The following is a 23,416-nucleotide window of genomic DNA, read 5'->3' on the forward strand; positions in this document are numbered from 1 at the left end:
CCTTACGGCACACAGTCTTTGATAGTATAAGAACTAGGGCCGAAAGAATTGGCTAGATCGCTTTAGATTCCTTTATTCTCATACCACTGCCTTTGTGTAATATAGGACACATAGTTGCCGCAGGATCTTGTATAACCGAAAGTTGGAAGCTCCAAGACTCCATTTCAGATTTCAGAAAGAATAGGGTATTTAGGGATTAACATATAGGATTCGCTATACTTTGAATGCCGTTCTTATTCTGTCTTTTTTGTCTGTTAGCTGTACTGTACCAATCCATCCATTCGGCATTCGATGTTTTAAAATTCGCGCAACCTAATCGGAAACTTTATACATCTCCTACATCTAGCGGTAAAGAATGAAACCCCACCGCAGATTTTATTATAGCCGTTCTAGTGTCGCAATATTTTTTCCCGTTCTAGTTTCGTCGCTTAAATATGGACGTTCTAGTGTCGGGTGGGCGTTCTAGTGACGCATTCAAAATACATCTAGTGACAAAGAATCATTCCCTAAGTTCTAATGTCGCAAAAACCGTTCTACTGTCGCAGAGGTTTCCGTCCTATTGTCGTTACTAAAATGTGGACGTTCTAGTGCCGCAGCGGAATTTAGAGGTTTTTCCGTCCTAATGTCGTGGCTAAAATCTGGACGTTCTAGTGTCGGAAGGGCGTTCTAGTGTCGCGTTCTAGTGACGCATTCGATTAGTCCTTGTGGTTATTAGTCCCAATGTCTACATGCCGTTGGGATATTTCTGATGCACAAATTTCATCTATTGTAGGTTTAACATAGTTAGTGCATGGATGGCAGAGTTGCCGTTCGATCGCCATTTGTGATCAATGCTCTCGATCTCGATCAGTCAAAATTCATTATCAATCGATCCATATCGTTCAATCACATATGCAGTAATCAATCGCTGATCGATGACGATCACATTGGTCACCAAAATTGTTTAAATTTTGAAACAGACGGCTGTTAGCTTCAGTTTTCCTGTAAAAGTCTTCGTTTTTACTTTCCGAAAAGGCCCTCCATAAGTCCCACAAAACCTTCCTTTTCAAAACCTTTCTCAAAACACTCATGTTTACTATGAATTTCTAAGAGAAAAAAATACGAAACAAGTTGGCAGTTCCCTAGCAGGACAGGTTTTCTAATATCGAAAAACGAAAGCAATAGGTTTGTAGATCTCGTCACGCCGATCATTTTAAATATTGGGTTTAGGGTGTACAAACGAGCGGGAGTGCCCGTAAAAACGCGTTCAAAGTTTTGAGTTTTACGGGGCTGACGCGCAGCTCAAGCTGGCCTGAAGGGTGGGTCGAGAGGGGGGGGCAGAGGGGTTAGGGAGGGGGGTTTACCTGGATCATTACCATACGGGCCCAAGTTTCTCTTTGGCCCCCATGTCAACGGACATTCCCAAATGCGAAGTTCAATATAACGCGAAAAATGTGGAAATGAAGACTGTTGCTTAGCTTGTAAATCTCTTCATTTCAGAGTTTTCCGCGTCTTCGCATGGAGCTCTATAGAGTGTTCCCAAAATTAGGGATCCATTTTAAACCTACCCTTCCTTTTATCGAAAAAATCTAAAAAAAATTAGCCTTATGCTATCAGTAATGGCTACGGCCAAAAAAAGTTTCGTCACGATCCGACAAAAATTGGATTTTTGGAAACGCCGAGAAAAAACGCATTTCAGATTCTCTCTCGCGCGCTCGCGCGTTCCCAAAATTCGGGTAGGTACTGTATGGTCTTCTCGCGGAGACGCCGACCATTTGTCGAGTACCATATTTTCTTATTTAACGAAACCCCCATTACACTCGAAAATTCGTTCGACTATAACAGTGTTGACCAATTTATTGGCAGCTCATTTTTAAAGCCACAAGGGGAAAAAACCAACAAGGTGGGGTATTCTGGGGCCTTCGCATCAGACCTTTTCAGCTCTTACAGTAGAAAGGGACGTAAGTCTAGAGAAGCGAGCTTAGAGATTCTTTAAGTTGATCTCAATTGGATCCTCCCCTTTTCATTGTTGGTTTTTCTAACCCCAGCCCTCACAAATCTGATCTTATCGGGGAAGGGTGACCAAATCGGTTTTTCCTTTGCTTTTCCCCTTTTTTGTTCTGGGGGTGGCATCGCACGTTTGCATTTGGTGATTTAGTCTAGTTCCAATTGTCAGTTCGGACAGTTAACGTTACCGCATTGTGTTAAAAAAATGAAGGATCATGGTAGGACGAGATACTGATTCTGAGAGTTCGACAGGAGGTCCGCGAGGACAGAACAGAAGCCGTTGGCACAACAAGTGAGAAACCCCTACCCGATGAGTAAAAAACGCCTCAACTACCTGAGTATCCGCTGGCTGGTGGTAATGGTGCCTCTGGCGAGATCCATCCGTCTAAAAAACCACAGGTGAAGAGAGCAAGGAGGGAGGAGGTAACAGAGTTTAATGTTTCAAGAAATCGTGGCGTCCATTTTAAGAGGTTCTTGTGTAACGGGCTCGAGAGAGACAAGGCCAAGGAGATGGGAGGGCGTTTTTTACCAGTTTTTCACAAAAGCTTTGTCTCCGAAAAATTGGTGGTGACGACACTGGACGACGCTGTTTACCAGCGTTTAATAGTAGTCAAGAAGTCTAAGGCGGGCAAAAGTTCGATTGACTTACACGAGAGGGATCTCTTTAAAGTCCAGCAGAAAGTTCTCGACGCAATTAAGCCTATTTTGTTCTTGTCAAACGAGAAGTTGGAGAACGATGTTCATCACGGGCGGTGAAGACTGCCCTATCATCTTATGGGGAGGCTTTCTTTTCCTTAACAGACGTGGTGTCATACAATCTTGCTGCAGACAAGCCCATCCTTCACCTTTATGCTAGGCAACCCTTTCAATTTTAATGAGGACGAAACGGAAGATCTGTTTGGGAAGTCCTTCGTTAACGAAATGGTAAAGTCGCCCGATACAGTAAATAAATTGGCTAGCTGGGGCCAACCGGATCACGATGGCGGAAGCAATCGCTTGACGGAGCAACATGGCCATGGGGCACTTTCAGTTTTGGCTACAATCAAGGCGCGTCGGGATCTGGCCTAAATCCTGGGGGCTACGGACCCTGCTACAATGGAGCAACGCCCAGCTACAGGGGCAGAGGCAGCTTTAATCGCACCAAAGGCTCGCAAGGAGGATCAGAAGATCCTCCAATCAAGACCAGAAGAAATAATTGCAATTATTTCTTCTGAAATGACACATGTGTCATTGTCTGGAGGGTCTCGAGGCGTATCACTTTCTTGAACCAAGACAGACCGACCAATTTCCACGTCATCACTAGTGACTGGAGAGCCACAAGTCATACGGTTGACTCGATTAGACACATTTTTTTCTTGGACATAAAACGATATTTTGCTGGTGGATTGTAAGAACATTAAAATCTCATTAGAGTCGATAACGGTTCCTCGTTCGTTGACTAATTGGCAAGGCCCAGTTAATGAGAATGCAACGGCAGCTTTATTTTTAAGTTTCTGGAAAGAACTACACATAACGTACTTTGAAATTGAAGAACGGAGACCTTCCTCAAAAAAGCCGACTTCAAACGCACAAAGTGGCATATTTAAAAAAAGATGGAAAGCTAACTTGAGACAAGCTTAAGAAGTGACGGCACTTTTGTAACTAACATTTCTGCGAAAATTTCCGCTTGGCGAACTTGAAATAATACCATTAGAAATAGCCCTGGGCGTAATAAAGTATTTACTATTCGGCGAGTTTTTCCTCACTATAATAGATGAATGACGGCCACTAGAAAATAATTCCAAGTTTATAAAAGACTAAGAATATTCAATCGTCAAAGGAACAGTGGATCGGTCCAGAAAAAAATAATTGCCTTTTTCAGGTAACTTATCCCTTTAGACCTACAGCTAATGTTATTCCACTATTTTACCGTTTTTAAATCCTTTAGTAGCAATTTGAGAGAAATAAAATGTCCTGTTTGTCTAAGTTTGGATTACACATCTATTGCTCAACTGAGAAGGCATCTCATTAGACAGCACAACTCGTACGGCACTTTGCCAAAGGTTTAAAGTGCGTCCAAGGAGATTGCTACACGGAATTGAAAGGCGTCTCGAGCTTCATTCGACATCTTAGAGAGCAGCATATATTCGAAAACAAGGATCACACAAATTTGAATACTGCAGTTCCGTCGTAAAATCGAATTCAGTAGAAGAATCTAGCTCTGTAGCACAGTCAAACTCCCTCGTGAATCAAGACGATGTTGAAGGACTTAATGTTGCTCTCAGTGACATCAATTCCTTTGAAAAAACAAGTGTGTTAAGTGAATTGAAGAACAAGTTGAAATCAGAAATGTCTCGCATGATTTTTGCGTTGCGTGCTAAAGAAAATGTTTCCAGCTGTGTGACTAACGAAATGGTGTTATTTGTTAAGAACTTTACGCGTTCCTTGATGGAAGAAACAGGCAAATAGAGGCACATAGAGTGTCGATTTCAAAACAGTGACTTTGATCCAACTTATTTGTTTCCTGAGGTTAACAGTGTTATGAGCGTATTTTAAACTTTTCAATCAGAGTACCGCATTCGAAAACTTTATTTAAATCATCCGAAATTTGTGTGCCCACAATCACTCCCTTTTAGCACAAGAGTCGAAATGGTATTTTCCAACGGAAAAAATAACACGAAATCTATATTAAATACCGGGCAGTACGTGCCAGTTTCAAAAACAATGAAAGCGTTTCTGCTGGACAATCACAACTTTTTCGAACTAAGAAAAAAACATGGAAACTATACAAAGAACATGGTATCTACGAAAAATTCCAAGACGGTAGCCGATTTAAAACCCATCCCATGAACTTTAAAGAAAGAAGTGACGAAAATATTTTGATACATATTCAAGAGTTTTGTAACGGAATGGGCTTAACTAATCCGCTGGCAAGTACGTGCATCAACAAGCCACAATAGCACAATGTTCTAGTTTTTTATTATCGATTTGCCTCCCAGTTATTACGCTGATTTATCTCATATTCATCTGATTGCCATGTGCAATTCAAACGACTTAAAATCAGAAAATGGGCTAGAAACTTTACTGAATGCAATTGTTGAATACCTGTCTGACTTGGAAACTAAAGGTTTTGAGATTTACATTCCATCAAAGGGAATGCGACGGGTTTTTGTTGTTCTCAGTCAATTCACAGGAGACAATTCGGCACTAAATCAATTATTTGGTAGGACTGAAAGCTTTCGTAATGATTTTTTCTGTCCACTTTGTTACTGCCCTAGAGAAGAGAAATAGACCAATTAAGTTCACTGAGCGGGAGTTTGTTTGCCGAAGCAAAGCTCTCTATGATATGGATATCACAAATCTGCTATCTCGAAGTGCCCATCAAATACATATTAAAGGGATAAAGAAATTTTGTTTATTGAATCGACTGAAATTTTTTCACATCATGGAAAACTGGATAAAAATGATTGCATGCATACAGTTCTTCAAGGTCCGTATATTTTAAGCCTTAAACACTGAAAACTTATACTTCCATTTTTACAGTTATTTCTAATGCAAAATTTTTAATGCTAAACAAATTATTTTTTAAATAAGGAAATTTAAAAACTGTATCTTTTCAGCTGTTGTTCCATACGCCTGCGAACTTGTTTTCAAAACACTGATTTCCAATAAATACTTCAGTCTGGATGAATTAAACGAAGAGATACTTAACATTTTATCACGGCTGAACCTGAAAAAAACAAGCCTGGTTTGTTGAAGGATAGCGGAAGCGATGGCATAAATTTTAAAATGTCAGCAGCACAGATTTGGGCATTTATAAGATACTTGCCTGTAGCCATTTCTCATAAAAATTCGCACCGACAGTGAACACTGGAAAGTTATTCTCATCCTGTCGGAAATTGTTGATCTTGTCATGAGTCCCAAACACTGTGAATCAAGTCTTCTGTATTTTGAAATAATTTAAAAATATTTCTTAAAGAGTTTTTGCACGTCTATATCCTACAGCGCCCGTTCGTCCGAAAATGCATTTTTTTATTCATCTTCCTACAATCCTGCGAAAAATGGTCCCATGCGAACCTTCTGAACGATGAATTACGAAAGACTAAATGGTAAAATGAAGGTCCCCTCTCATGTTATAAATAATTTCAGAAATCCTCAACTCACGTTAGCCTTTAGACGTCAATGTGACGTCTTAAGTAAAAAATTTGACGAAAATTTTTGTAAAGATTATGTTATCATACAATCCTTTTGGGAAATGTCCGCAGCGGACTTTTTGAATGTTGATATCGCTTCGCACTTTAACCTTTTAGATGGTCACCAAATCAACGTAACTAACCAACGTAACCAACGTAACCAAATTAACGTGTCAAGGTAAACGGCGCTTTATTTAAAGTAAAATCATTTTTTATTGTCAATAATAAAGCCAATTACGGCTACACGTTTGGAAAAATAATTTTCATAGTATTTGTCGATCAAAACAATCCAATCTTTGCTGTAAAATATGATATAACTGATTTCTTTGTTAACCATTCCTTCCACATGAACCATTCGTTCATGTGATCAAGCCTTGTGTTCCTTCATCAAGTCGCTTACTCAAGGCAGACGATCTTTTTGACTATTATCCTTTAGAAAGCCTGGAAAAAGGAGGAAGAGCGACAATCGGACTAAAGTATGACGTCTTTTGAAAAATGTTTTTCTTTCTTTGCATTTTTTGTGTGCCTCATGTTATAGTAAAAGAATAAATTAGTACGAAGTTGATAACAGATAATACTATTTTATTTCCATACAAATGCACCGAGGTATTAATCAGAAATTGAGAATCTTGTTTGTCACAAGTAGCATTTTATACACCGAAGAGGTGGAAGAAAAGGGCGAGATATGAAATAATGATTTTATTCATGATCTCAATTTCTTGTTTTTATACCTTCTCCCCTTTCCACGAATTCGTGTCATCTAGGGGAGTACACTCAGAAACATATTTAACCTTCGCTTCAGTTCCATCCCTTCTCTTATGTCTAGAGTTTTAGCTTCTTATTCTCTTTTTCACTTGAAAACAAATTCTCGGTAAAAAAATGACGGCCATATATTCTGTCTAGCAGATAGAGGCAAGGGCTGGTTTTTCCATTGAGAAAAAAGGGCGCCATGCCGCAATGATGGATACTCTGCCCATTTAACTGCCCTTGTCCATCAACCTTGTCTTTTTAACCACCGCTGGGCGCTATTAAAGGATACATATCCTGTCGCGTAAGATATTTTTGGCTGTAAATTTTTGTCTCATTCTTGGTTCCCTTTGAAGGACACATGTATTACGGGAGAGGATCTGTTTTTTAGAGATTGTAGTAGATTTCTCCGACTGTTTAAAAAACCAAATTGAACCAAGTAGTGGTAACCCTTTGGCGTAGTATTTGTAGCGTTAGAGTCATTTCTGTCGTTGGAAACTTGATTTCAGCCTCTACAACCTTTGCGTCCCTGTCCTTCATACGCGTGGTGGCAATATCAACCAAAGCCTCAATTAGCACTTTTCAACTTTTCCCAATCTTGATGCGGACAGTATTTATCGTCAAGTGGTAATTATTGTTTAAAAATACGGTTAAAAAAAACCATTTTCAAAATGAAGATTTAAATTTTTTTACTATTAAATGCGATTGGTAGTGTTGTTACCCAACGTGCAATGATATCTTCTCTCCTTAATTGGAAAAGTTTAGATCCACTTTCACTGAACCATAAAGTGTCAAATTAATTCTTGATTCCCATACTCTGCATAAATTAAAACATTAAAAAGGGAAAAGATTTATTCTAACTAATTTTTACCTAAAACACAGTCATATTCTTAACACCGAATTACTGTGTCGATGGAGTCTGTATATAGAGCTTTAGGAAATACTGCGTAAATCTCCTGTAAGAAAAACAGGGAGATAATCCTAATCCTATTCAATGTTAGTGCAGCGACTTCAAAATAAAATCGAAGTGTCAAAGTAAGTGAGTCACATGGGAAAACAACTTGTGTAATGGTCGCTATTCCACACAGTCTTTGTCGTAGAAGACAACCTCTGTGATAGATATCGTTGATCTAGAGATCTTAATTAGGAATCGTCTCTTGGCCTTCTTCTGTCCCGATTCCATTTTTAATTAATTCAGTATCAAAAGTCGTTGCGAGATTACGTGAGTTTGCCAACTTTGGTTTTCAATAGCAAAGGACCCATGGGTTTTGCGTAAGGTCAGGGACGGACTCCTTATTGACTTTATCACGCTACTATGAGAAAATAGACCGCGGTGTGACGTTTCCATGTCAGCAGATAGACGGGTGACTTGTGTTGTCGATTTGGCAAATTTAATGGAAAAAGGTGCCGTGAAGGAAATAATGGACGAATCAAGTGGCTTTATAAGTAATTATTTCTCTTTTCCCAAAAAATTTGAGGAACGAGACCAATTTTTAATGCAAAGAAATTGAACAGGTTCATTACATATGAATACTTAAAAATGGAAAGCCTTGATTCGGTTCGTTATTTGTTTCAACAAGGAGACTTTACTTTCCTGGAAGTGGTATATTTACTAATACTGTTGCATAGACTTCGGTTTGGCTCTCGCATCCCAGGGTGATGATTTATTTTTTATTGTTAATCGTAATGAATATGAATATTATATTGATCCGATAAGCGTATACACGATACGATATATCGATTATAAATTTTCAGTTCTTCTCAGGTTTCGTACTATAGAAAAGTAAGTAACCGAGAGAAATAAAAATGCTTTTAGTCAAAATGAGTACGGGTATGAAAACATTTCCACTTTTAAAAGCGCCTTTAAAAGGCAGCAATATTTTAAGGAATGGTAGTTCTTTCGGTAACAGAGGTTGGGTAGGCAAAATATTTCGATGGTAAATGATACACGAGATTGTCAAATTTTATTTCTGCGCTGATCGGTAAAGGTTATCACTAATCACACTCAAAATGTTAATGAAGTTTTCATTTTCTTGTGGTGGAATATGTTATTTTAAAATATCTGACGAAGATAAGCTGCGAATGGATACCGATAAGAATTCTTTTTAAATTCATTCAACCAAACAAAATTTCTGACATACACGTTGGATTTAGATGCGGATTGCAAGGAACAAGTAACCGCTGGGGTCTATGAAAATTTCAAACAGCAGGAGGAAAAGAGACTGCAAACTTTGCGGGAAGAGGAAGAACAAAAAGTAGTGCATATTCCTATAGGTAATATCTTGAAATAAATTTGAAATAATCTTAACATTCCCAAAATGTTTACTTGTATGTTTAATATTGTAATTTTGGTTTTTAACCGAAAAAAGAGGTGGTGAATTATTGCGACGAATCAAGTGAAGACAGGACAACTGTACAAAGTAATAGGGCACTAGGCAATCCCTGTGTTGTTGTTGAAGATGGCCAAATTAAAGTACTGTCAAAAAATGTCGTGAAAAAGACTGGACAGAAAAGAAAAGCTTCAACTGGCTCTACCCGGAAGCCGCCTGGAAAAAAAAACCTATTGGATTTTCCCCCCGCTGCTGCTGAAAGCTGACATACGATGGATGCATCCACATCCACTTTTTCCAATTCCAATGAAATAAAGGGTAAATATTTCATCCAGAAACATAATTTAATAGGACAAATTTAACTGATCGCATACAAACAATTCCTAATCTCTCTATATAAATAAATGACGAGGAAGTTGATGATGTATTGGTGGAGGCTAATCAATATGGAATCAAAGATCAGGAAAAAGAACGGGATCTTGAAAAGTAAAAACAAACTGTGACACTGTTAAAAGCCTTTGAAACATCCAAGCTACAATTCGACGCTTCCTTTTGGAAGAAAATGAAGATATGGATAAAGGTTGTTTCCATAAGTTTGGTAAATGAACTTTTTTTCTTTTTTTTTTCTTTTGTAGTTATCTAAAGTTGACGTCATAGCGAAAATGAAGAAATCGGCGGCTTCCTTATCCAATAAAATAGCAAACATAAAGAGGACATACCGTTTTCTCTCAAGAACCGGTGCGTCGTCAAAAGGTTGGAAATGGTTTAAGATGATTGACGATATCTTTGGCACTGGTTTGATGTGGACAACTATTAAATTGGACCGTGTATCTGAAGTTGATGATGGAGGCCCAAAGGCGAAGAAAACATTGGAGCCCAAGAGAAAGAAAAATTGGAGAAAAGAATTCATAGAGATCGAGAAGGAAAGAGTTGAAGCGTTAAAATTTTTGGCTGAAATTCAACGCAATAAAAATAAAACGTTTGATATTTTAGCTGCAGCAATTGTGAAAATCGAAGAGAAATAGATTATTTCGGTTGTAACTTTCACTTAACAATACAAAAATTTGGCCTTTCTAGCGAATCTTTTTTTTAATGTTGTGTGTAAGACCAAAAGGGAATTTGACCCAAACATATTGTTGTTGCGATTGTCTTCTTTGAGTTTATTTTTTTTAACGGTTCGACATGTTTTTTTTTTCACATTTGTAACCATTGCGACAACGGAGCAGTCGTTGGAAGCTTTCATCTGCTAGAGAGCCTAAGGGTCAGACAAAGCGGGGCGCAATGCCTGAGGCTCTCTAGCAGATGGCAAACTGCTTGAAGAGTTACAGACTTTTAACAACAGAACTTTTTCCTATTTGTATAGGCATAGCATTGTCTGAACGGCTGTCGAATCCGTATGTAGCTGCTGTCAACCCTTCCTAAAAGAAAAAAGATGGAGATAATAAAATTGGTCTCCGTGGCTTTCTTATGACTATTGATTTCATGAAATAATTTACCTATTGCATTTGGGAAAGTAAAGTTTGCAATTTCCCGATATTCTACTCGTTCTGGTAAATTGATGAACTCTCCAGAGTCAGCACGGAATGTTCTGCATGTCATAAGAAAGATATAGTGTGCAGTTCCTATCATGTAATAACCGGCCTTGTGAGTTGACGTTAATGTTTTTTAAACGTTAATGTATAGACCCATTTCCATTCCGAATCGATCGCCGATTCCTCTAAAAGACTCCATATTTCCTAAAGTCCATAGAGTAAGCAATAGTTTTTTTTAACAAGAACACAAGACTTACTACCATTTATATTTAAAAGTTGTGAAATTTTACGTGACAAGTTCTAAGAAGTTAAAAATATAATAGTTGATATATTAGCTATACCACAACTTAATAGGAAACAATACCTCAAAATTTACTCTATGCATTCTAAAGTGTTTATAGAAATAGGTATCGGAATACCCAGTCACTGTCTTTTCAACATAGCCTTCTATTCCACTGAATTGTTTTATACCGTCTCGCACGGAATTAAAAATATCTTGTTGGGCGATAGAAGGCTGGCTGAATTCGTGACAAAATATGTCACATTCGTCAATATCCTGCTGAATCACTTCACTTCCAACAGATAGAATTATCACTGCTATTCTTTGTATAGGCGAAACTGCCATATTTGAAAATAATTTTAAAGAAATCAAAGAAACAAAACAGCAGAAGTCAAAATTATCCAAGCAGTCGACAAAACAACTGAGTCTGGTACTGTTTAGTCTTAATCGCTGAGCAGACGCGATCCATTTCATCAAGTGGTGATCTCAGCTGAGAAACGCTGAGATCTCACGTACTTGATACGACCCTGTATTAGCTCTCTGTGTGGTCATAAGATGACATTTCATGTATTATTTCATGTAAAGTAATGAAATTGAATTTCAAAACACAGATTCGGATTGTAAATCTTCCATTTTTTCCATTGATTCCCATTCAGCAGTGTTGCCATATCTAAAAATATATGGGAGAAAATGGGGGCAAGCTTTTCGGAGAGCCATTAAGGGCCATATTGTACTCACGGACAATATGACATAACCTATCTGTTCATCAAATCTGGAACCCCAGACATCAAAGTGTTCTTTTCATGGCAGAAAATCTTGATCGCGACAGGGATTTCTGTCATAGCATTAACCTTTTATGACTTCTGTATTTATTTGATGTAACAAGTCTGTTTTTCTTAAAATAATTTCACTTAACTTGACACAATTTTTATATTGAAATAATTGACAAATTGTTTTATGTACACTAAGTAGGACTTATAACTTTTTTCCAACTGTTTTTGTGTAACTAACTTTGTGTGTAACGACCATGTGATAAACCACGAGCGCTTAATAAAACACTCGGAAGTGACACTGTGACGCTCTGTCAGTTTGAACGACTTCTTTTATTCTCTCACAAAAAAGGGGGACTTAATTATTACACACGATTTCGTGACTTGTCCAAAATCGGCAGCTTATTCTTCCATGTTAATCTGATTCGGGGCGGTGTTGTTGAGCGGCGCGTTTGGTACTTCTCCCGGCACATTTGGTTGAATTGGTTCGGTTCGATTTCTTGACGCGTTGTCGTGGTTCGATACATTCCATGATCGACGACACCCGGACCTATTCGCCATGGCAACGGCGATCGTGCGTAAGCAGGTCAGTTGCTGATTATTGATAGCTTGGAGGTAGAGTTCAGCTGTATTTTGCTCAGCGTCGCTGAGATCGGTGAGCTGGACGTAACGTTGATGAATTCCAACTAGTCGAGTATGGGCCTGGTTCAGCCTAGGCGTGAAGGCTGCGAACTCTTGGTGGGAAGCTTCTCTGCTCAACATCGCCCTGGCTCGGTTGAGCAACGTAGTGTGAGTACGTTTGGCTGTTGTTCGAAGTACAAATAGGTTACGAGGGTCGTCTTCGTTCATAAAGTCGTCTTCCATTTTTCTGTACTTGGGTTGTCGAACGGGAAGTGCAATAGACACACGAAGAATCGAACGACTAGAAGAAAAAACGATTATAATCGAGGAGTTGTTCGTTGCGTAATGAGGGTATATATTTGTGTCTGTGCAAGGTTGTAGTTCGACAAAAGAATTAGTCAAAAGGGGTGGTAAGACTGGCAACGAGACAATATCTGGCTATATGTCACAAAGTCTATGAAAAACAAAGGATAATTAGTGGATTTGCTAGATTATCGTAAGTTTAAAGATAAATACTTGAGTTGTTCTAGTCTTTAATTATCAGTCATACAGGTTCGATATTGTGGTTTTTAGTCAGCCAGCTGATACTCGTATTATCACAGGGTGAAATCTGTTAATGTGAAAAATGGGTTATTGATGTTTCACTCTTGACGCAGTTTTATGCACAGAACAACTTAATAACCGATTACACGACTCAGAACTTGACGTGATCGGAGTGAAATTTTATCAAAACGTATTTGAGCGATGGTAGCGAAATTTGTACGAAGAGTTCAGTTCGAATGAGTTCAAAATGCATGGAGTTCGATTTGTTCGAGTCTTGTGTTCGAGTTTTATGTTCATGTTCGAGTTTTGAGTTCGATGTGGTCAAGTTTGTTCGAATAGTTCGAGAAGGTAAAGAGAGACATACCTGTCACACTGAAAAAATGGCCGCCACACGTTGACAACAGATTCAGTAGTCTTTCCTGAAGTATTCGCAGTCGGGTTTCGGCACCATTTTTACCAACATTTTACGTAATAAATATTTTTTTTTCAGCAACGGATCATCATTCAAACTTTCATCCAGAAAGGAAAAGTGTTGATGAAAGCATAATCTAAAAGAGCTTCTGGTATGAGATACGGCGACGTATTTTTGATGGCATGTCTACTCCTCAAATTGAAAAGCCCAAGGGCGTACAGACACATTCAAAAAGAGGGCCTACTTCCTCTCCCCTCCGTGAACACAATTAGAAGGATGCTGTCGTCTTCCCAATGCAAGTTCGGTTTTAACGACTTAGCATTGAAAACTATGAAAACCGCTCTTCAAGGCGCACCATTCTCCAGAACTTGGGGACAGTTGATTTTAGACGAGATCAAGATTAGAAAGGATTTAACGTTTGACAAAGGAACACTGGAACAAAACGGAATTGTGGAATTTGGAAATAATTTGAAGTCGAGAATTGTTAAGGGGATTGCTGACCATTTTTTGGTTTTTATGTTCCGGCCGTACAAATGTAAATCGGTTCAGCCGTTTGCATGTTTTGCTTCAAAGGGTGCTGCCTCTGGATCTATTCTTTTTGAACTCATCACAAAAGCAATTGTGATTCTCCACAACCATGGTGCAATTGTTAAAGGTGTAGTAAGTGACGGGGCCCAACCGAACAAATCAGCATACGCCATGTTTGGAATAGATGGACAAAGGAAGAGCGATCGTCAATGTCACAAATTCTTTATTAATCACCCATAGGATTCAAAAACAAAATTTGTTTTTGTTGACGTACCACATCTACTAAAATGTGTTAGGAATCATATACTTACACACAAATATGTGCAGGTACAATCATTTTTTAGCCATAACATATTTTAAAAAGTACTTGTTAAGAGAGATAGTTTACATGTAATAATTACTTTTTTTCCTTTTATAGTATGCCGGGATGATTTTTCGGTACGAATTTTTTAGCCATCTTTACGAACATGAAAAACAAAAAGGGCTGAGGAAGTGCCACAAGTTGACTTATTCTCATATCCATCCCACTAATTTTGAACGGATGAATGTCCCAAAAGCCGCACAGTTGTTGTCAAAATCTGTGGCTATCGCTTTAAACCACTACCGTAATCTGAAGGAAACAGCAGATAAATTTAAAGGTTGGTGATAAATCTGCATTTATTTAAACACAAATTACATTTTGTTTTATGTAATAGGATTAGTAGGAACTGAGAAATTGGCTATGGCAATGAATAAGACTTTCGATGTCCTAAATGGAAGATACCGTGTTGAAGGAATATCAAATAACATCAACCACAACGACAAGAACAAAAGGAAGGTCAAATAAATGAAGTGGACAACGTTGAATGCTATGTTGACTGTGCTGGACATCACCGAGAAGGAACATGAATCCCGTAAGAAAAATTCTAGTAGTCAAAGCGAGATGTTTTGTTCACTCACAACGTAAAAGGCATTAAGATTGACAATCAACTCGGCAATGGGCGGCACTCACTGAAGAATTACTTCAACATGATTATCATACAGTTTTAACTGGTAAAATGAATCAAGATCCTATTGAGGTAATGCTTCAAATCTATACTTATCTATTATGACATTTTTCTAATAACACTATTTGTTATCTTTCAAATTTTTTGGAATTGCCAGATCTATTGACAACACGCCAACAGCACATTCCTGGCTTCACATCTTTAGAATCTTATCCCTGCCAACCTTACAAAGACAGTCGTTAAAAAGGGAAATGTGGATAATGAGGACGAGTTAAAAGTCTTATAGTTGGCTACAAGAAATGTTTTGTGGATAGATTTAAGAAAATTGAAGAGGATAGAAAGCAAGCAAAGTTAAATCTAAAGGACAAATTGTTAACTGAGTTGTCTATTAGATATTTTGATCATATTGAGAATCAGGTTAGCAGCAGTGATGTTACGAATGACGAATTGATCTATGACATCTGTGGATACCTGCTCCACAGCCGATCAGAAGTTTTGGAATGCTGTAAGTGTAAATCTTTGCTCAAAACAGAAGAGTCGGCCTTCACATTAGACCCATTGCATTTATACAGGCCTTCATATATAGTGAACCCAGATTTCTTATTGGCCGATGTATAAGACCTTCTGCTGGCTTCCGCCAGGAGCGCAGCGGACCGTACGAAAAAATGGCTGCAAGCCAGGGAGGGAAACCAGCTAAATTATCCGTTCACTAAATTGGTCATATCTCAACCAATAAAATCCGGAAAGGAAATTCCTTTTGAATTTCGGTGGTTGAGTATGCAATAAACCTTTTGAAAAAATTAGTTTTTTCCCTAGCTCCCCCGCTTTTCCCAAAATGGATGTCAAAGCCACCCCACTTTCTGACAAAATTCAAAAAAACCAAACTTTAGAGCTAAATAACTCCTAAACGGGGGGGGGGGGAAATCGTCATCCTGCAAACGCAGGTAAATCCGGCGTGCGAAGACGAACATGGCTATATTTTTTTTAGATTTTTAAGGCCTTTTCCGGATTTAGATCTGGAAAGCCGCTCCGGGATTTTGGTCTACTTGATTCGTGGATCGCTTGTTAAATTCATAAATACAATAACTTAATTACTAACATTATTTCCATGCGTGAGCAGTAAACTTTAAAACATACCCGCAAAACATTTTGTGCAATCTTCAATGCCATTGAGTTTCCCGGCAGCAGCTAGAAGCAGCTATTCTAAGTTTGTAGGTAGTAGATCACCACACCCCCACAAGAAGCAGCAGCGTACTGATAGCTATCTCTGTCTCGTGGCCTTATGGACAAAAGTCTTATGGAATTGACTGACCTCCCCCTTAATGGCTCAGCTTTTCGAGACAAGATTTTGAGCCATATGCGTTTCCCCCATAGCAATTTTTCCCGCCTCATGAAAGAAAAAAAGGTACAGATGTTGATGTTGAAGGTAGAGATGAGAGATGTTGATGGTAATACATTAATGAAAAATTTTTGACTGGTAATCATCTTGTTAACCATTCCTAGCCACCTAGAGGTAGATCTTGAAAACGCATCGATTAAATCTCTTTTGGGACAATTGATTTATCGTTTTAAATTTATTTTGTTAGCTTTTATTGTTTATTTACAATGACTGAATAGCTTAAAATATAAACTGTTAGATTTCTATGTTTATCTACCGCTAGCTGGCTAGGAGAATGAAGCCAGAGAATGACAGAAAATTTCAAATTTTTTTAGCAGTTAATATCTCGGCAAATAATCCTTGCATAACGAAGTGGCTTTAAGTATTTGTAGAGAGGGGCTAAGAAGCTTCTTCTAAAAAATTAGATTTCTTAAAGATGGTTTTGATTGGCAGAAAACAGCCGTAGAAAACCTAAAAAATTTCACGAATTTCAGCTATCCCCTGCTGTTTGTTTTTTAGTAATATTTAAAACACTGTAACAGCTAGAAAGACGCCGATTGCGCCATTCTCTTTTCCGCTAAATTAGGCATAGAATAGACTACATTCTTGTGGCCTCCGATGCCTACTCACGATTTCCGCAAAATCAAAAACCCCAAAACTGGCCTGGTTTGGCCTGATTGAGTCGTGGATTCGTTGTTAAATATAAACAAAATCACGTATTTTTTCAAGTCTGGCAACAGATCCGCTGACGACGTACTTCTTTCATAGTTTTCTCACGCGTGAAACTCGTTTTTTGTTCGATTGGTGCATCTTAAAAATATGGCTCATCCTCCAAGTTGAACTCGCGATTCTTATGGCAAAGCTCGTGATATTGTCGAGAAAATGTTTCAATACGGTAGCATTGAGGCATCTATGCAACCCAAATAAATCTACGAATCTAATTCAGAGTTTCAAATTACACTTTGTCCGTCTTTCGCACTGCGTTTAACGAATTAAAAAGCTCTAGTGACCTTTTATGTAAGCGATTCCCTATTTAAATCTTTTAGTTTTCATATATTATATATTTTCATTTTCACTGATTCAGAACGGAAACGTAGAGCTGAGTAAGAAAGCTTACATGATGGCAGCAACTCTAACAGGTCAGGCACCAAAAAGGTCCTCAAATTATTTGCAGAAGACGAAGCTGCTTTATCAGTTGAGCATCTAGATTCGCGGGTCCATCATAACCAACACATTCTCATGTCGGTTTACAAAGAGCATGTCACCCAACAAGAAAAGCTTATAATGTTGTGTGTGCTTCCTTTCGTCGCTACCGATATTCGTTTCACATTGGTCGGTAGTGGATCGGGGTCGAGGCTGGCCATTATAGATTACTTGTGGCCTCCAATTGGATTTGAAAGTGAAATATCGTTTACAGAGGAAACCAAGCATGGTAAAATACCAGCTTGTCATCCGAAAATTATTGGCCTTAAAGAAGATCTCAAATTCACTCGTGAGTACCTTAGTGAAATTCCAAAAGGATCCATTGAACTCGACCTTTCCATTCCTGTTCAAACGGCCAAAACAACACAATCAAGGGCTATGGTAAAAATATAAAAAACAGAAGCCAGACTATGATTTTCGAGTTGACAGCATTCTAGACCAGCTATACGGTTGACCCTAAACACTGCAAAATAGAGTTTAAGGCAACGAACCTATAATGATTTGTATTTCTGCTGTTTTTTTCAATAACTTGATTTGTTTGTTTTTTCTATTCTTTTTCTACGTCTTCAAGTTTTTTTTTTACCGCAGCTCCCGATATACTAGATCGGTTTCTTGCCACACATCTCCTCTCATTGCCTGAAATTCCTGTTGTAAGTGTCAATTTTCAATTGAAGTCAGAAATGTTGTGATGGCCTGCTGAAGTTCATTAAGAGAAAATGCAGCAGCTCGCGTGAGAATAGAAGATAAATTTGGAGTGATCGAGCGATATGACAAATGAGTGACCGATCGTGATGACAAAGGCGTGGAAGATCGTGATGGAAAAGAAGTGACCGATCGTAAACAGGACTAAACACGAAGGTTGAACACTCATAAAATTAGAAGTAACTGAATGCGTAAAAAACGCACAGGTGGAGTAAGGAATTTTTTGGTGTTGTGCTCAAAGGGGTGTTTGGAAGCGAAAGAGTGGTTGAACGTGAACTAGTTGCCGAAGATGCTGAAAAGTGACCTTGGCGTTTTCACCGAATTTTAGGACTCAACGGAGGTGAATGGTGATGCACCGGACTCACTCAAGGTGATTCGTGATGCACCGCACTCAGTGAAGGTGATTCGTGATGCACCGGACTCCATGGAGGTGATTGGTGTTTCACCGGATTCGCTGGAGATGATTGGTTATGCACCAGACTCACTGGAGGTGTTTGGTATTGCGCTGGAGAAATAAGCGGAACCTGTGGACGTACTGGAGGTATTGGAGGAGTATGAGAGCACAAAGCTGGATTTGTGCGTCCATGGTTCTTTTCGTCTTCAGCTCTTCGTCTGTTCCTGGCCATATCACGATGAAGTCTAGCCAAGTCTTGTGGTGGGCCCAACTCATCTCATCTTCATCACAATCATCTCGTGTCCATCACTGATATGTCAGCAAATTCATGTCTGTTTCGTGCATGCAAACACTCCTGCCTTTTATTTACACTTCGTTTATGCTCATTCTGACGTACCCTTCCAGGAAATCGTTGTGGACGGCGGTTTTCACGCTCCTGTAGGATGTTCTTATGATTGCTTGTCTCATTACTTCCTTATTTCCGTCATGTCTGTCACCACGTTGCGAATTCAAATGAAACACCTTATTTATCCATTTCATTTCGTAAATAGGTGGTTATTCAGTGTACCCTAATGTGAAATGCCTTTCTTGACCTTTCTAGGAACTCCCGTTATGTAATATTTTCCGCTTCAAGTAGTCCGGCATATTTGGTTATCCTTCTGTCCCGAGATCTATGCTTCGTAGATGTTTATTGTCACCCAACCTCATGTTCTCTATCAGCCGCCTGGTAGCCACGTCATTTCGCATCCTCGGTGTCCTTTACTTCATATCGCAAGGCTGCCTTTGCGAAATTTTAATGTGGGATGGCAGTACGGGAATGCGAAATCATAACTAGGGATCCTCATTTTCGGCGATTGGGTCCCAATCAAATAGTAGAGGAAGCTCACAGGAGACATCCCGATACGGTAATTGCATATAATGCAGCCATGGAGAAGCATATCTAGCGAGCTAAGAGAGCTCGGCAACCCCCACCTCCTTATTCTGTTGAAGAAATGTTGGTTTCCATGGAAAACCGTGCTGATTATACGCAAACCAACTAGAATTATTGTTCTGTGTTTAAAAGTTATAACTCGTTTTAACGATTGCAGAAGGACGATCAACGGCGAGCTGTTTTTCATGGCTCTGTTCATTCTGACCATGATGAAGATGATATGCCAGGTGTCTAACTTGTATTCTTGTCCCTGTTTCTCCTTCACTTTCTAGGAAAAGCAACAGAAAACCTCCTTGCTGGAACTTTGAATACCGTCCCTACGATGTTCTATCAACAACTAACAATCCATGTTCTGGTCTTGGAAAATGGTCGTCGAAGGGTAAATAGGGTTTTTCTTGATTTGTTTTTATTAAAACTAATTCGTCTACCTTGGTCAGTCATATCCATTTGCATTCACGTTAATTACGAGAAAAACCAAAAACCTATACTTGGCCTTCCTGCATTTGATTTCCCAGATGTTTGAGGAAAGGTTTCTCGAAGTCTCTATCACAATCAACAAGATCATTTCGGACTGTAAACTGGCCTTGATGGAAGTAGTACCAGATGAGGTCTTCTATGGAGTGGAGGCGAAAGGATACTGGTTCCACTACGCACAGGCAATTATCCGAAGGGAAGATCAACAGGGGTTAAGCAGGTTTTATAAGACAGACGGTGTAGTAGCCCATATTTTTCAAGAGATTATTGGTCTCACTTTAATTCTGGCAGATAGGATCTACGAAGGATTTGTGGTAATTAACTTAATCTTCCAAAGTTATACATTAATAAATCTTCCGAAGGGGTTGCTGAATCATATATCCGCCTATGGATTAGCGGGCAACCAGTCGATATTTTATTATTCCTTTACAATTACTATTAACATTCACCTCCAACAGAATATCCGACGTACTCATCGTAGGAGTTTGGAACAAAAGACGCAGGGGAGTTAACGAGTGATGAATCAATAATTGGATCAGCTATTGGCCGGGAATTGTTGGCCCAGAAAGATTTTCTTGCCATGAAAGGTCTAAGAGAACAAGTAACTTGACCGAAGGATTGTATCGATGGTTTAACGTAAACTGATTCAAGGCCAGCTAAACCCATTTTACTTCATTGATAACATTTGTTCTTTTTTAGAAACACTTTCACCTCTAAATTTGTTGATAGATGTTAGAGTTGCTGCCATCATGTAAGCTTTCTTACTCAGCTCTACGTTTCCGTACTGAATCAGTGAAAATGAAAATATATAATATATGAAAACTGAAATATTTAACAGGGGAATCGCTTACATAAAAGGTCACTAGAGCTTTTTAATTTGTTAAACGCAGTGCGAAAGACGGACAAAGTGTAATTTGAAACTCTGAATTAGATTCGTAGATTTATTTGGGTTGCATAGATGCCTCAATGCTACCGTATTGAAACATTTTCTCGAGAATATCATGAGTTTTGCCATAAGAATCGCGAGTTCAACTTGGAGGATGAGCCATATTTTTAAGATGCACCAATCGAACAAAAAACGAGTTTCACGCGTGAGAAAACTATGAAAGAAGTACGTCGTCTGCGGATCTGTTGCCAGACTTGAAAAAATACTTGTTTTTGTTTACATTTAACAACGAGTCCACGACTCAACCAGGCCGAATCAGGCCAGTTTTGGGGTTTTTGATTTTGCGGAAATCGTGAGTAGGCATCGGTGGCCACGGGAATATAGACTTTTCTATGCCTAATTTAGCGGAAAAGCGAATGGCGCAATCGGCGTCTTCCTAGCTGTTATAGTTTTTAAAATATTACTAAAAAACTAACGGGGTAAGGGTAAGGGGGTAGCCGAAATTCGTGAAATTTTTTAGGTTTTCTACGGCTGTTTTCTGCCAATCGAAACCATCTTTAATAAATCTTATTTAGCCCCCCTCTACAAATACCCAAAACCATTTGTTATGCGCGGCTTATTTGCCGAGATATTAACTGCTAAAAAAAACACTCAATTTTCTATCAATCTCTGGCTTCATCCTCCTAGCCAGCTAGCGGTAGATATTGAAAACGCGTAAATGAAATCTCTTTTGGGACATGTAATTCTAGGTAAATAAATTGAAAATCTAGCAGTTTATATTTTAAGCTATTCAGTCATTGGTTATAAACATTAAAAGCTAAGAAAGTAAATTGAAAACGATAAAAGAATTGTCCCAAAAGAGATTTAATCGATGCGTTTTAAACATCTACCTCTAGGTGGCTAGGAATGGTTTACAAGATGATAACCTACCGAAATAATAAAATAATACCAATAATAAAGTAATCTATCCGTGAGTACATTTAGGAGATAGTCAAAATATATTTTTTGGTTAAAAAACTGAAATGTGCTCGGTCAGAATTTTTTGTAGTGAAACATTAATTTCAATTACTAACACCAGAGTTGCTGTTGATAGCTGCTGTATTTTCCGATGACAGATATTTCTATTTGTTTGTTTATTAGTCGTGTAGTCTGGTTTGTTTTTGTTTTCGACTTTTTGCAAACAAATGTATCCAGATTACAATCATGGCATCGTTAATCCATCTTTACTAATTATTATTTGTCATTGCATGTACTATCAACCTCACCATAAAAATAAATTGTTAGATTTCTAGCATAAATTTTAGTTGACAGCTTGCTGGAAAGCAAGTGGTCTGGTTTATCCTCATTCTCAAATTGAACCAACATTCTCTTAAGTTATTTGTATGATTCATAACATTACTTTTCTGTCATCTGTTTACTGGATTAAGAATTACTTAACTATAGACACACAGTTGGTCAACGAAACGCAATATTGACAAAGTTTTTAACAGCAATCGAAGTTTACGCTGAAAAATTTCTGTAGCTTTTCAAGTTGTTATTGTTATACACTATCAATAGCCCAATCTCCATGGTTTCATGGATTTTCTTGAGTAGAAATGGCGTGAGATTATTTCTCACAAGATTAAGTAAAACACAATAAGAATAGAACCGACTCGTTGTATTTTGATAAGTCACTATTCCTGAAGGGGGGGGGGGAATAAAGACACTGTTTTATTTCTTAGATTTAGATTCTTGAATAGAAGTTGACGGGGCGTTGGCGAGTCTGAAATATTCTCCGTACTACGTTTGGACTATGGCGGTCCTGACGACTCCATCCTTGCCGGGCATTACTTTCGTTATCTGGCCTACTGACCACGTTCCCCGTGCACTTTCCTTGTCGGCTACCAACACCAGATCTCCTACCATGAGTCCGCGCGTCTTTTTGGTAAATTTTTTCCTCTCAGTCAGAGTTGGCAGATATTCAAGGAGCCAACGTCGCCAGAAATGCTCGACGATCTGCTTTGCTTGCCTCCAGCTCTTGCAGGCCAGACGTTTATTTGGACTGATGATTCCGTTTGAAAATTTGGGCAAGGAAGGCAACCCTACTTAGATTCTCAAAACATTGTACACATTCATTTTAAAACTACTGGTGGTTTAAAAACGTAAAATAAGAAGAATAACCTATTATTTTTTGTAGAATAGGTAATTCAATACTGATTCAAAATTTAAATGACCTTAATATGTGATCTGGAAAGTATCCAGAACGATTGGAATTCGTTCAGGCTACACAGTAGTGGGAAACCACTTAAACTTGAGGTGTTAAGGAAGCTACGAACAAGGAATACTTAAACATTTCATTAACCTTAGTTTCTCATTTAAAGCAAAATTTTCCTACTTAATGGTCGATTTCCTCACTTTGAAAAAAATTAACGCCGCTTAACTATTTTAAGTGAGAAAACCATAGGGATTAAGTAAGATCAGCTGATACCAGTAGTTAAAAATTTAGGTTTCATTTGATTGCATTTGAATTCTAGACTTTATTGATGAGAGTTAGGAGAGAGT

At 38.5% G+C, this 23,416-nt stretch overlaps 1 long non-coding RNA gene across 1 annotated transcript; it reads left to right on the plus strand.

The window, feature by feature from the left end:
- The first annotated feature begins 255 nt into the window (after positions 1 to 255).
- On the plus strand, positions 256 to 22,313 carry LOC124326080. The gene is made up of 3 exons (XR_006915509.1): positions 256 to 733; positions 14,305 to 14,311; positions 22,303 to 22,313. It is a non-coding gene; the product is annotated as an uncharacterized LOC124326080 (long non-coding RNA).
- Positions 22,314 to 23,416: the final 1,103 nt, after the last annotated feature.

This window comes from Daphnia pulicaria, chromosome 1 (assembly GCF_021234035.1).
Source record: "Daphnia pulicaria isolate SC F1-1A chromosome 1, SC_F0-13Bv2, whole genome shotgun sequence".
NCBI classification, from domain to species: domain Eukaryota; kingdom Metazoa; phylum Arthropoda; class Branchiopoda; order Diplostraca; family Daphniidae; genus Daphnia; species Daphnia pulicaria.